General features: G+C 38.8%; 1 pseudogene; it reads left to right on the top strand.

Annotated features, from left to right (window-relative positions):
• Positions 1–228: 228 nt before the first annotated feature.
• On the top strand, positions 229–2,117 carry LOC146889680 (heat shock cognate 71 kDa protein pseudogene; annotated as a pseudogene).
• The last annotated feature ends 9,239 nt before the right edge of the window (positions 2,118–11,356 follow it).

The following is an 11,356-nucleotide window of genomic DNA, read 5'->3' as shown; positions in this document are numbered from 1 at the left end:
AGAAGTAATGAAAATTGTAACTGTCATCCCAACACACCATGGGTAGCTAAATAAATTTGAAGCCATAAAATTATTAAATAATGCAGTCCACTTTTAAGGACTTGGTCATGAATACATCTTCCAAACTTGTTCATAAGAAACACAATATAGCTCATTGATTGCAGCACCAGCTTTGGGGGATTGGTGCTGTCTCCTCACCAGCACAGCCCGGCCTACATGCGAGCAACCATGTCTTAGGGACCTGCAGTCGGTATTGATCTTGGCACCACCTACACGCATGTGGGTGTCTTCCAGCATGGGAAGGTGGAGATAATTGTCAATGACCAGGGTAACCGAACCACTCCAAGCTATGTTGCCTTTACTGACATGGAACGATTGATTGGGGATGCTGCGAAGAATAAGGTTGCAATGAACCCCACCAAAACAGTTTTTGATGCCAAATATTTGATTGGACGTAGGTTTCATGATGCTGTTGTACAATCTGACATGAAGCACTGGCCCTTCATAGTGGTGAACGATGCAGGTAGGCCCAAGGTCCAAATAGAGTATAAAGGAGAGACAAAAAGCTTCTAATCAGAGAAAGTGTCCTCTATGGTTCTGATTAAGATGAAGGAGATTGCAGAAGTTTATCTGGGGAAGAGGGTTACCAATGCTGCGGTCACAGTGCCAGCCTACTTCAATGATTCTCAGTGGCAGGGAACGAAAGATGCTGGAACTATTGCTGGCCTCAATGTGCTTCGAATTATCAATGAGCCAACTGCTGCTGCTATTGCCTATGGGCTAGATAAGAAGGTTGGAGCTGAAAGGAATGTGCTGATCTTTGACTTGGGAGGTGGTACTTTTGATGTGTCCATCCTCACAATTGAGGATGGAATTTTTGAAGTCAAATCAGCAGCTGGAGACACCCACTTGGGTGGAGAAGACTTTGACAACAGGATGGTTAACCATTTCATTACTGAATTTAAAGGAACGCACAAGAAGGACATCTGTGAGAACAAGAGAGCTGTCAGGCACCTGTGTACTGCCTGTAAACGGGCAAAGCACACCCACTCCTCCAGCACCCAGGCCAGTACTGAGATTGATTCTCTCTATGAGAGGATCGACTTCTATATCACCATTACCCATGCTCGAGTTGAAGAATTAAATGCTGACCTGTTCCGGGGCACTCTGGACCCTGTAGAAAAGGCCCTTTGAGATGCCAAACTAGACAAGTCTCATATCCATGATATTGTCCTGGTGGGTGGTTCCACCAGAATCCCCAAGATTCAGAAGCTTCTGCAGGACTTCTTCAGTGGAAAAGAGCTGAACAAGAGCATCAACCCTGATGAAGCTGATGCTTATGGTGCAGCTGTCCAGACAGCCATTCTATCCGGAAACAAGTCTGAGAATGTTCAGGATTTGCTGTTCTTGGATGTCACTCCTCCTTCCCTTGGTATTGAAACTGCTGGTGGAGTCATGACTGTCCTCATTAAGTGCAATACCACCATCCTTACAAAGCAGACCCAGACTTTCACCATCTACTCTGATAATCAGCAGAGTGTGCTCATTCAGGTGTATGAAGGTGAATGGGCCATGACCAAGGATAACAACCTGCTTGGAAAGTTTGAACTTACAGGCATCCCTCCAGCACCCCGTGGTGTTCCCCAGATTGAAGTCACTTTTGACATTGATGTCAACGGCATACTCAATGTTTCTGCTATAGATAAGAGCACCGGCAAGGAGAAGCACAGGGTCCAGGAAGCTGAGAAATACAAAGCTGAAGATGAAAAGCAGAGAGATAAGGTTTCCTCCAAGAATTCCCTGGAGTCTTTTGCTTTCAACATGAAAGCAACAGTTGAAAATGAGAAACTTCAAAGAACGTTCAATGATGAGGACAAACAGAAGATCCTAGACAAGTGCAAGGAGATCATTACTTGGCTGGATAAGAACCAGACTGAAGAGAAGGAAGAATTTGAACACCAGCAGAAAGAACTGGAGAAAGTCTGCAAACCTATCATTACCAAGCTGTACCAGACTGCTGGTGGAATGCCTGGGGGAATGCCTGGCGACTTCCCTGGTGGAGGAGCTCCTCCATCTGGTGTGTTTCCTCAGGGCCCACCATAGAAGAGATGGACTAAGTCAATCCGAGTAGAGGTGTAACATTTGTTCCACAGGGAAACACTTGAAGGACCCAACTTTAGCAAGTTTCATGGCAGTTTCAAATTCAAACTGCTTTAATAAATTTACTGAGCATTCTCAATACTTGAACATAAAACATGTGCACAGGAAGTGAAATAAGCATTGCACTTTATAAGCACTGTATCCTACGTGGAAAATGCAATATCTCATAAAACAGAAGGAGAATGAAATGTTTAATAAAAATATTTAAATTAGAAAAAAAGAAACACAGTATAGAATATGAAAGAACAGTGTGATTTCTTTGCAGTGGGATTGGGAATCCCAGTTTGACAAATTATAGTATTTTTAAAAACTTATTATATTACATATATATCATATACTCTAATTGTAAAACTATTTAATAGTTTATGTGTTTTATGTCTAACAGATATTTTTACAATATTTAATGAAAAACATATCAACTCTTATTTCCTTCTATGGACCCTGTGGTAGATACTACATTCTCTATGTTACAGTTTGGTCACTGGACACATTTGACTTTCTAATAATATCCAACCCCCAAAAATTTCTTTGAAATTCATCAGTTAATCATCTATCCTTTGATTGAAATTGAATAAGAATGTAACTAATTTTCTAATTTGGTACTGCAACTACACTATGTAAATTTTAAACCAAGTATACAATTAAACTCCAATCTTGTCATTTATGAGACAGCTATAAACTCTATACTTGAAACTCCCTTTCTCATAATCTGAAGACTGCTTTTGTTAAATAAAAAGATTATAATGATGAACATAATATCTATTTTTATGTTAAAATGTTTCTCAAACACTTTTTAGAAGTTAAAACAAGTGTATTAAAAAACAGACATCAGTACATGGATTATGTTGCACATATGAGGACCTGACTTTTACCTACAGAATCTACATGAGAAAACATATGTTAGGGAAAGTGGCCCTTTCATCTCAGTGCAAGGAAGGCAGAAGCAGGTAGATTTCTGAAGTTTCTTGACCAGTTGACTGGAGAAATAGAAAGTTTGGTAGCCTCTGGCATTAGGAATAAAGAATGCTAGAGGCTATTCTTTTGTCAATATACAGACAGACACCTAACTCAAACACTTTGCACATGTGCACACACACACACACACACACACACACACACACACATGTACACATAAACACATGAAAAGTTAAGGACAAGAGTTCTTGATTCTTCCATATCTAAAGTATTGACAAATATTTCACTTAGCATGTCTAGATGGAACTCTTTTAAAGCAATGGAAATGAAAGAGGGAGAAGAGAGAGGAGCAGATATGAATAGAATGGAGACTTAACTCCTTAAAAAATAAAATACAATTTCCCTCTAAAAATCTGAGGAATTAGAATTTGAAAGATCAATGTTTGGAAAAAGGTATTCTGCTACTACATTGTCACTGACAGGTAATAAGTCTAATAAATCGCCTTTGATCAATGTTTTGACAATGATCGATTTGGCCAGTTGCATTATGTGATCATATTGTCTAAAACTGCAACAAGCTAAAATATGGTGTAATGCTTTAAATCCCTGAATAGATGGGAAGCATATGTTAAAATGCATCAGCATTGTTATGGAAAGGGAATAATTAATTCTGTATTGATTTTTATTACAACCACATTTCATTTATCAAATTAAACAGATTGCTTATCAGTTGAGGAAGAAATAAAAGGGATAATTAGTAGTCTTTTAAAAAGACTTATCAAAGCCTATTTAATTATATTTCTAGGCCCTGGGAAAAGATTGGTTTTTATGACTAAGAAACAAATCTTCGTGACTATTGATTATTTGCAAATCCTATATCAATAAAACAGGAAAAGGAAGCAATCAAGTCAACTGATAGAACAATTTACAATAGATTTGTGAGAACTGAGAATTTATAGAATGCACTCTTAAAAAGTTAAAAAACTGAGTAATAATCCTGATTACAAAGCATCATTCATATTTATCTCCACATTTAAATTAACTAATTTTCTAGTATCTACATGTATAATGGATGAAGTTAAAAATAGTTTTCATCGTAGTAGTAACCAATAATCACTGTGAAATACATGAATAAAAAACCTCTCAATCTTTATACTTCCAAACACCAAAACATACTGCTTTGATGTACTTGTTTTTGCTGTAGTTAAAATTAAGTAGAAATATTGAAAAAATCACTTTAAAAGAGTTAGGTCTACAATCCCTTATATTTTATTATAGCTATGGTTATAAGTGATACAATATATACATGTATGCATTGCCCCCATGACAGTAGGAAGCCATTTTAGAGGATGATGCCCCCTATTTCAAAAAAGTTTGTTATAGAAGGAGCTGTGGACTGTGTTCCCGCCTCCCAGCTCCAAGGGCCCAGGTCCCTGGCTAGTTTACCTGAAATAATTACATGGAAACTGTATTCTTTTAAACACTGCCTGGCCCAATATATCTAGCCTTTATTGGCTAACTCTTACATATTGATTCAACCCATTTCTAATAATCTGCATGTCACCACGAGCTTGTGTTTTACCGGGAAAGATTCAGCATGTCTGACCTGGCTGCTGGTTCCATGGTGTCTGCCTGTCTCTGCTTTCTTTCTCCCACAATTCTGTTCTGTCTTTCCCACCTACCTATGTTCTGACCTATCAGACTAGACAGTTTTCTTTATTAATTAACCAATGAAAGCAACAGACAGATAGAAGACTATCTACATCATTTCACCTTTTTCTGTTTAACCAAAAATGAAAGGCTTTCACTTTAACATGGTAAAATTACATATAGCAGAATAGTTATCAAGCAAGAATACAGTTACAATATTTATATCTACTTTATCTTTTATCATAACCAAGGAAAACAATAGCTATCTATCTATTCTTCAACTCCATCAAAGACTCCAGAAGAATATATTACCTAAGCAAACAAGAAATAAGCAACTACCAAACTCTAGAAATGACAGAGACATCTCACTGCCTGGATAGTCACCCAAAGTTCTTTTGTACCGTTGGGGCATCCATCTTCAGTCTAAGGCCCATAGTATCCAGCAGACATTTCCATGAAGCAGGAAAATTCAAAGATAATTTGGTCACTATCTGCTGTGTCCTGTAGAATGTCTCACAGACTCTCTCATGAATCAGAAACCCCTAAAGAACATCTCACCTTTAGGCAAGTTTAGCAGTCCTCTCTCTGCAGGTTCTTTGTGTCCAGTTTATACAATAGCCCAGGCAAGAGCAGTTTCTTGCCCAAATGGCTAACCAACTCCACAAGGAGCCTCTTCGATGCCCATCTTCCTCTTGAAGTAGATTGGTGTTGCCAGGAGCAGACGTGTCTCATTGTCATGAAAAACCCTAAGTTATTAAAACATTTAAAATGCCATATTCTGTAGTCTTTGAAAGATATGAAGAATGCCTATCTAACAGAAATATATCTTTATATATCTAGCAAATCAAACTAACATGACTAGAAGCTTGATTATTATTGATGATTATGCATTAACAATCTATATTTTCTAATTATACATTACATTTTTAAAATGAGCTATATAATCACAATACCTTAATCAAGATCAGAAACATATATACATATAACAAAATTGACCTTAAAATCCATAGCAAAGCAAATTATTCATATCTATATCATACCCCCCTTTAAATGTTAAAGAACATTTATAAACAATATCTTGGAATATGGACATAGTTATTTCTCTCCAAAATTCTTCCTGCTGTATAGGGGCGTTGTTAATCAGGTCTTTTTTGGTGTGTCCTGTGTGAAGTAATTTTTTGAGGGTGTTCATAGCAACCTTTCAGGAGGGTGTGGTCTATCATACCATATTGGAATAGAAGCAATCCACAGGGTCTCATCCTTTGTGAAAACAAAGCATCATAACCTTAGATCCAAATTTTGAAGTCAAGGTATTTTCAAAATATCTATCTTGAATTAGTTCATCAGCATTTATAAACACATATCTTTTAGCAACTGTTGCTCCTTCATCAGCATTCAAACAATTCAAAGAGAGCATAATAGCATACAGTATCAAGATTCTCTGTGTATTTTCCATCACTGTGCAGCTTTATTTTAACCTCTATTTCTTTTATTTTAACTTTTACTTTTTGAGACAGGTTCTCTATATATCTTTGTCCTGGAATAACTCTGGATCAGGCTGTCCTTGAACTCACAGAGATAGGTCTGTCTCTGCTTCCCCAGCTCTGGGATTAAAGGTGTGTGCTACTCTTGGGAATATACCCAAGAGATGCCCTATCATACTACAAAAGCATTTGTTCAACTATGTTCATAGCAGCACTATTTGTAATAGCCAGAACCTGGAAACAACCTAGGTGCCCCTCAATAGAAGAATGGTTAAAGAAGGTGTGGAACATATACACATTGGAGTTTTACTCAGCAGTAAAGAACAATGACATCTTGAATTTTGCATGCAAATGGATGGAAACAGAAAACGCTTTACTGAGTGACATAACCCAGACCCAAAAAGAAGAATATGGTATATACTCACTGATAAGTGGATTCTAGCCATAATTAAAGGACATTGAGCCTATATTCGTGATCCTAGAGAAGCTAAATAACAAGGTGAGCCTGAAGAAAATCATGTAGTTATCCTCCCGGATATTGGAAGCAGACAAGATTGCCAGGCAAAACTTGGGTACATGGGGGTGTAGGGGTGGATGTAAGGGGAGATGGGTAGAGAGAAGGGAGAAGGGGAGAATTCGGGAGAGCTTGGGGGAATGGGGTGGGTGAGATGGAGAAAGGGTGGATATGGGATCAGGGAAATAAATATCTTAATTAAGGGAGTCATTTCAGGGTTTGCAAAAGACTTGATTCTAGAGGGGTTCCCAGGTCCAAGGAGAGGTCCCCAGATTGTTCCCTGGGCAGCAGAGGAGAGGGTACATGAACTGTCCCATAACCACAACTTTCATATCATCATAACTTTCATATCATCATAGTAACTTCATCTGGCAATGGATGGAGATAGAAACAGAGACCCACATTGGAGCTCTGGACTTAGTTCCCAAGGTCCAAATGAAGAGCAGAAGGAGGGAGAACATGAACAAGGAAGTCAGGACCACGAGGGACTGAGACAGTGGGACTGATCAAATGGGAGCTCACCAAGGCCAGCTGGACTGGGAGTGATGGAGCATGTGATCAAACTGGACACTCTGAAAGTGGATGACAATGAAGGCTGACTGAGAAGCCAAGGACAATGGCACTGGGTTTTGATTCTCCTGCATGGAGTGGCTTTGTGAGAACCTGATTTGTTTGGATGCTCACCTTTATAGACCTGGATGGAGGGGGGAGGATCTTGGACTTCCCACTGGGCAGGGAACCCTGACTGCTCTTAGAACTAGAGAAGGAGGAGGAGATGGGGGGGGAGGGAAGAGGGAGGCGGAGAGGAGGTGGATATTTTAATAAATAAAGAAAGAAAGAAGGAAAGAAAGAAAGAATGAGAAGAAAAAAGATATACGATGGATGCAGCTGGAGCAGTAGCCAGGAGAAACTGTAGCCTTAAATGCATGTGCTACCTCAATAAAGTAGATCAGCATGGAATGAATGCTAATTCAATGTGCTAGAGAAGTCCAAGTGAAGCCACTGGAAGACAGACCGAAAGAACCAAACACTGGAAAGCGACATTTTCCACATACCCACAAATGGCAGAACTGAAGGTCAGCAAAGCCTCGAGCTAAAGTTCTGCAGACACTAGCTAGTCATCAGTAGGAACGAATAAGAAATTAGCCTTACTGCACATGAAGTAAATGCATAATTTCAGGCCCATTAAAAATTTGAAGCATCTAACAATATTGATGCTAATAAATTTGAAACTAGGGCAAGTAAATACTTTTTCAGGAAACAATTTTGAGTTCCTGAAATTCTCTTATGCCAAATAAGAGCTTCACCCAGTGGAATGGTTCAGCCCGTAATGGCCTGTTCTGGGACCAACAAGGCAGAAGGAAAAGAACCAACTCCTGAGAGTTGTCTTCTGGCATCCACAAGTTCCGTGGCAAGCATGTGCAGTGTGTGTGTGTGTGTGTGTGTGTGTGTGTGTGTGTGTGTGTGTGTGTGTTTGAGTGTGTGTGAGAGTGCACACACACACACACACCAATAAATTAAAAAATAATAAATAATTGTGATTTTTAAAGTTTAATAAATTAAAAAAGCATAAAAAAATAAAGGTGTGTGCTACGACACCGTGAAGTCACAGAGGTCAATCTACCTCTGCCTCCCAAGTGTTGGGATTAAACGTGTGTACCACCACACCTAACTACTTTCTTTCTTCCTTTTTTACCCTAAGAACTTTAACCTTTAGCCTAAATATATTTTTAACACATAGTAAACCATTTAGAGGTTTTTTTGTCTTTGAATCTCTCTTTACTGTATCTCTCTCTCTCTTTTATGACCACATGAGTCTTTAATTTACCAAGCAATATGGGTAGGATTAAAGCTGTGGCTTTGAAGGCTGGATCCAGCCCATTCCTTAGCTTTCCAGCCTCAGAGTGGAGATACCGGCTGTAGCCATTTTTATTGACACAACTCTATGGCATTTCAAGGTCCCTGCCAGCAAGCAAGCTGCATCATCCTGCTCACAGACCACACTCAGTCGGACTGCCTGCCTGAAAGAGTCAGAATTTGCCCTGGCAGGATATCCCAGAAAGCCAACATTTTAAAACAGTGCAGCTTTTTTCCTACTATGGCTTGAAACCGAAAAGCATGCATTCAGCTTTTCATCAACACCTTTTAAGTTTTTCGTGGCAGGATCTCTTAAAAGAGCTGCAGGGTTTTGCAGCTAAAGCTGAGTCAGGAAGCCTCTCTTAGATGAGAGCACTTGCTTGCCTCTAGCAAGCAGAGCAGACCTGAGAAATTGCTGCTACCAAGAAAACATGCTTTATTCTTTTCCAACCTTTCTCAAGCTTTCTGTGGATTCTGTTATCCATGTGGGTGCCATTCTGTTAATCAGGTCTTTCAGGGTAAAACCTGTGTGCTAGGTTCATCTCAGTTGGCAGTTGAACATAAGACTCTCCTACATAAGTTTGTCCTTATCATTGGGAACACCATAAAGGGTTGTTATTTATTACTTGTACTAGATAGAGGGTTACTGTGAAAATTATGTTTGTTCTTAAATTAAGGGAGACATCATAATAGTGGCTAATATAGTAAATACTTGTGAACTATTATTTATGGATAATTTACATTGGTATAGTTTTTGTATATTGATACAAATTAAAATTATACTTGCTATTCTGTTTATATTATTTGTACACTTATACAAAGTAATTCTGTCAGATTGTATATATGCATGTTTATCTGTTTAGGCCTTTTTGTGTATTGATGCAACTTTTAGGACGTATTTTAATATTGCATTATATATTACTCCCACCTTTGATCAATATACTGATCCATTGTTTATATTTTGAGGTCATTTTCCTTATAGGTTGCATATTTGTTTACAGATTTTTAAAAATATTTTGATATGAAGTTTTAGTTTTTTAGTTATACAGGTATTAAATATTATAGGTCAATAATTGTTCATGTTTGTTGTACCTAAAGTCAGATCAATTGAATTCTTTAGATACAAAGAAGTTATATTCTGTCTAGATAGGTAAACTTCAACCAATTCTCGGATCTGTAGAACATAGCATTTCAATAACTTTGGAATCTGCTGACATGAGACATGATTGCTCCTAACAGCACCAATCTACTCCTGAGAGAATGCTGAGCACCAAAGACACTCTGAGCATTATCAGATGGGGAATGGAAAGAAGGAGAGAATACAGGGAAAGAGATCTGCAATCAGGCACATCTCAGGGATGAGACAGAAACCTACCGCAATAGAAATTCCCAAGAATCTATGTGGGTGACTTCAGCTAAGACTCCAAGCAAAACTCCAGCAAAGACTCCTACAGAAGGAGTCTGAACCAAGTCTCTCCTTGGTTCAAGGAGAAGCCAAGACTTCTGGTGAAGGGATTGGCACTCTAAATCAGCCACATACCCTTTGCTCCACAATTTGCTCTGCCTACAAGATATGCTAGGACAAAGGTGGCACAGAAGTTATGGTAGTGGCCAACCAATCACTGGCACAGTTTGAGACCCATACTGTGAGAGGGAACCCACCACTGAAACAGTCTGGAAGGCCAAGACCCAGAGGCTGAACAGCCCAGAGACTTAGAATAGAACCAAACCTAACTGGCAAAAGAGTCAATTAAATGATTTCTAATAATATTCTGCTGTACTTATGGATCATTGCCTAGCCCAGTTTCCATCATAGAGGCTTCACCCATCAAATTATAGAAACATGAAGGACCTACAGCCAAACATTAGGAGGAGTTTGGGGAATCTTTCATAAGAGGGGGAGGAAGGATTATGAGAGCCAAAGTGGACAAGGATACCACAGAAAAACACATAGAATTAAATATGCTTGGCACATAGGGGTTCACAGAGACTGAATCAACAACCAGAGAGTTTGCTTGAGACTGACTTGGGTCCTCCACACATATGTAACAATTGTGTAGCTTAGTCTTCTTGTGGGACTCCTAACTGATGAAGCAGAGGCTATCTCTTACTCTGTTACCCGATTTTGAAACCCTTTCTTTCAACTGGGTTACCTTGTTCAGCCTTAATAGGAGAGGGGCTTCCTAGTCTACTGCAACCTGATAAGCCATGGCTGACTGATATACATGGGAGACCTGCACTTTTCTTAAGAGAAAGGAGGAGTGGATGGGGGGTGTTGAGGATAGGAACTGGGAAGGATGGAAGAGTGGGAGAAAACTGATTGACCTGGGAAAATTTAACTAATTAATAATAAAAAGGCTTTCATATTTTTGTTCATGTTTCCAGCCATTAATGGCTGAACCATCTCTTCATCCTACACCCCACAGAAGGACCTCATATTTTCAACTTTTAATAAATATAGGGTCTTTTTTTTTACAAATTTTCAGTTTTTATAAAATTCAAATATAAAAGAATTCTTATAAAAATGCCCATCAGTCTTATATAGAGAGTCAGTTAAATTGCAATGAAATTCAAGATATCACATCACAGAAAGAGTTTGACAAATGGCCCATTGCAATATAGTTTGTTTAAACAGCTCTATTTTTGACAATCTTGCCAACATATGAGGGACATATGGCAGTAGTTAAGAGCATTTGTTGCTCTTGCATGGGGACAAGGTTTAATTTACATTTTGACGTGATTTGAGGCCCTCTTCTGGCCTCCGAGGAGACCGGTG

The sequence above is a fragment of the Myodes glareolus genome, chromosome 25, assembly GCF_982192425.1.
Source record: "Myodes glareolus chromosome 25, mMyoGla1.1, whole genome shotgun sequence".
Taxonomy (NCBI): domain Eukaryota; kingdom Metazoa; phylum Chordata; class Mammalia; order Rodentia; family Cricetidae; genus Myodes; species Myodes glareolus.
This window is presented reverse-complemented; position numbering and strand designations above follow the sequence as displayed.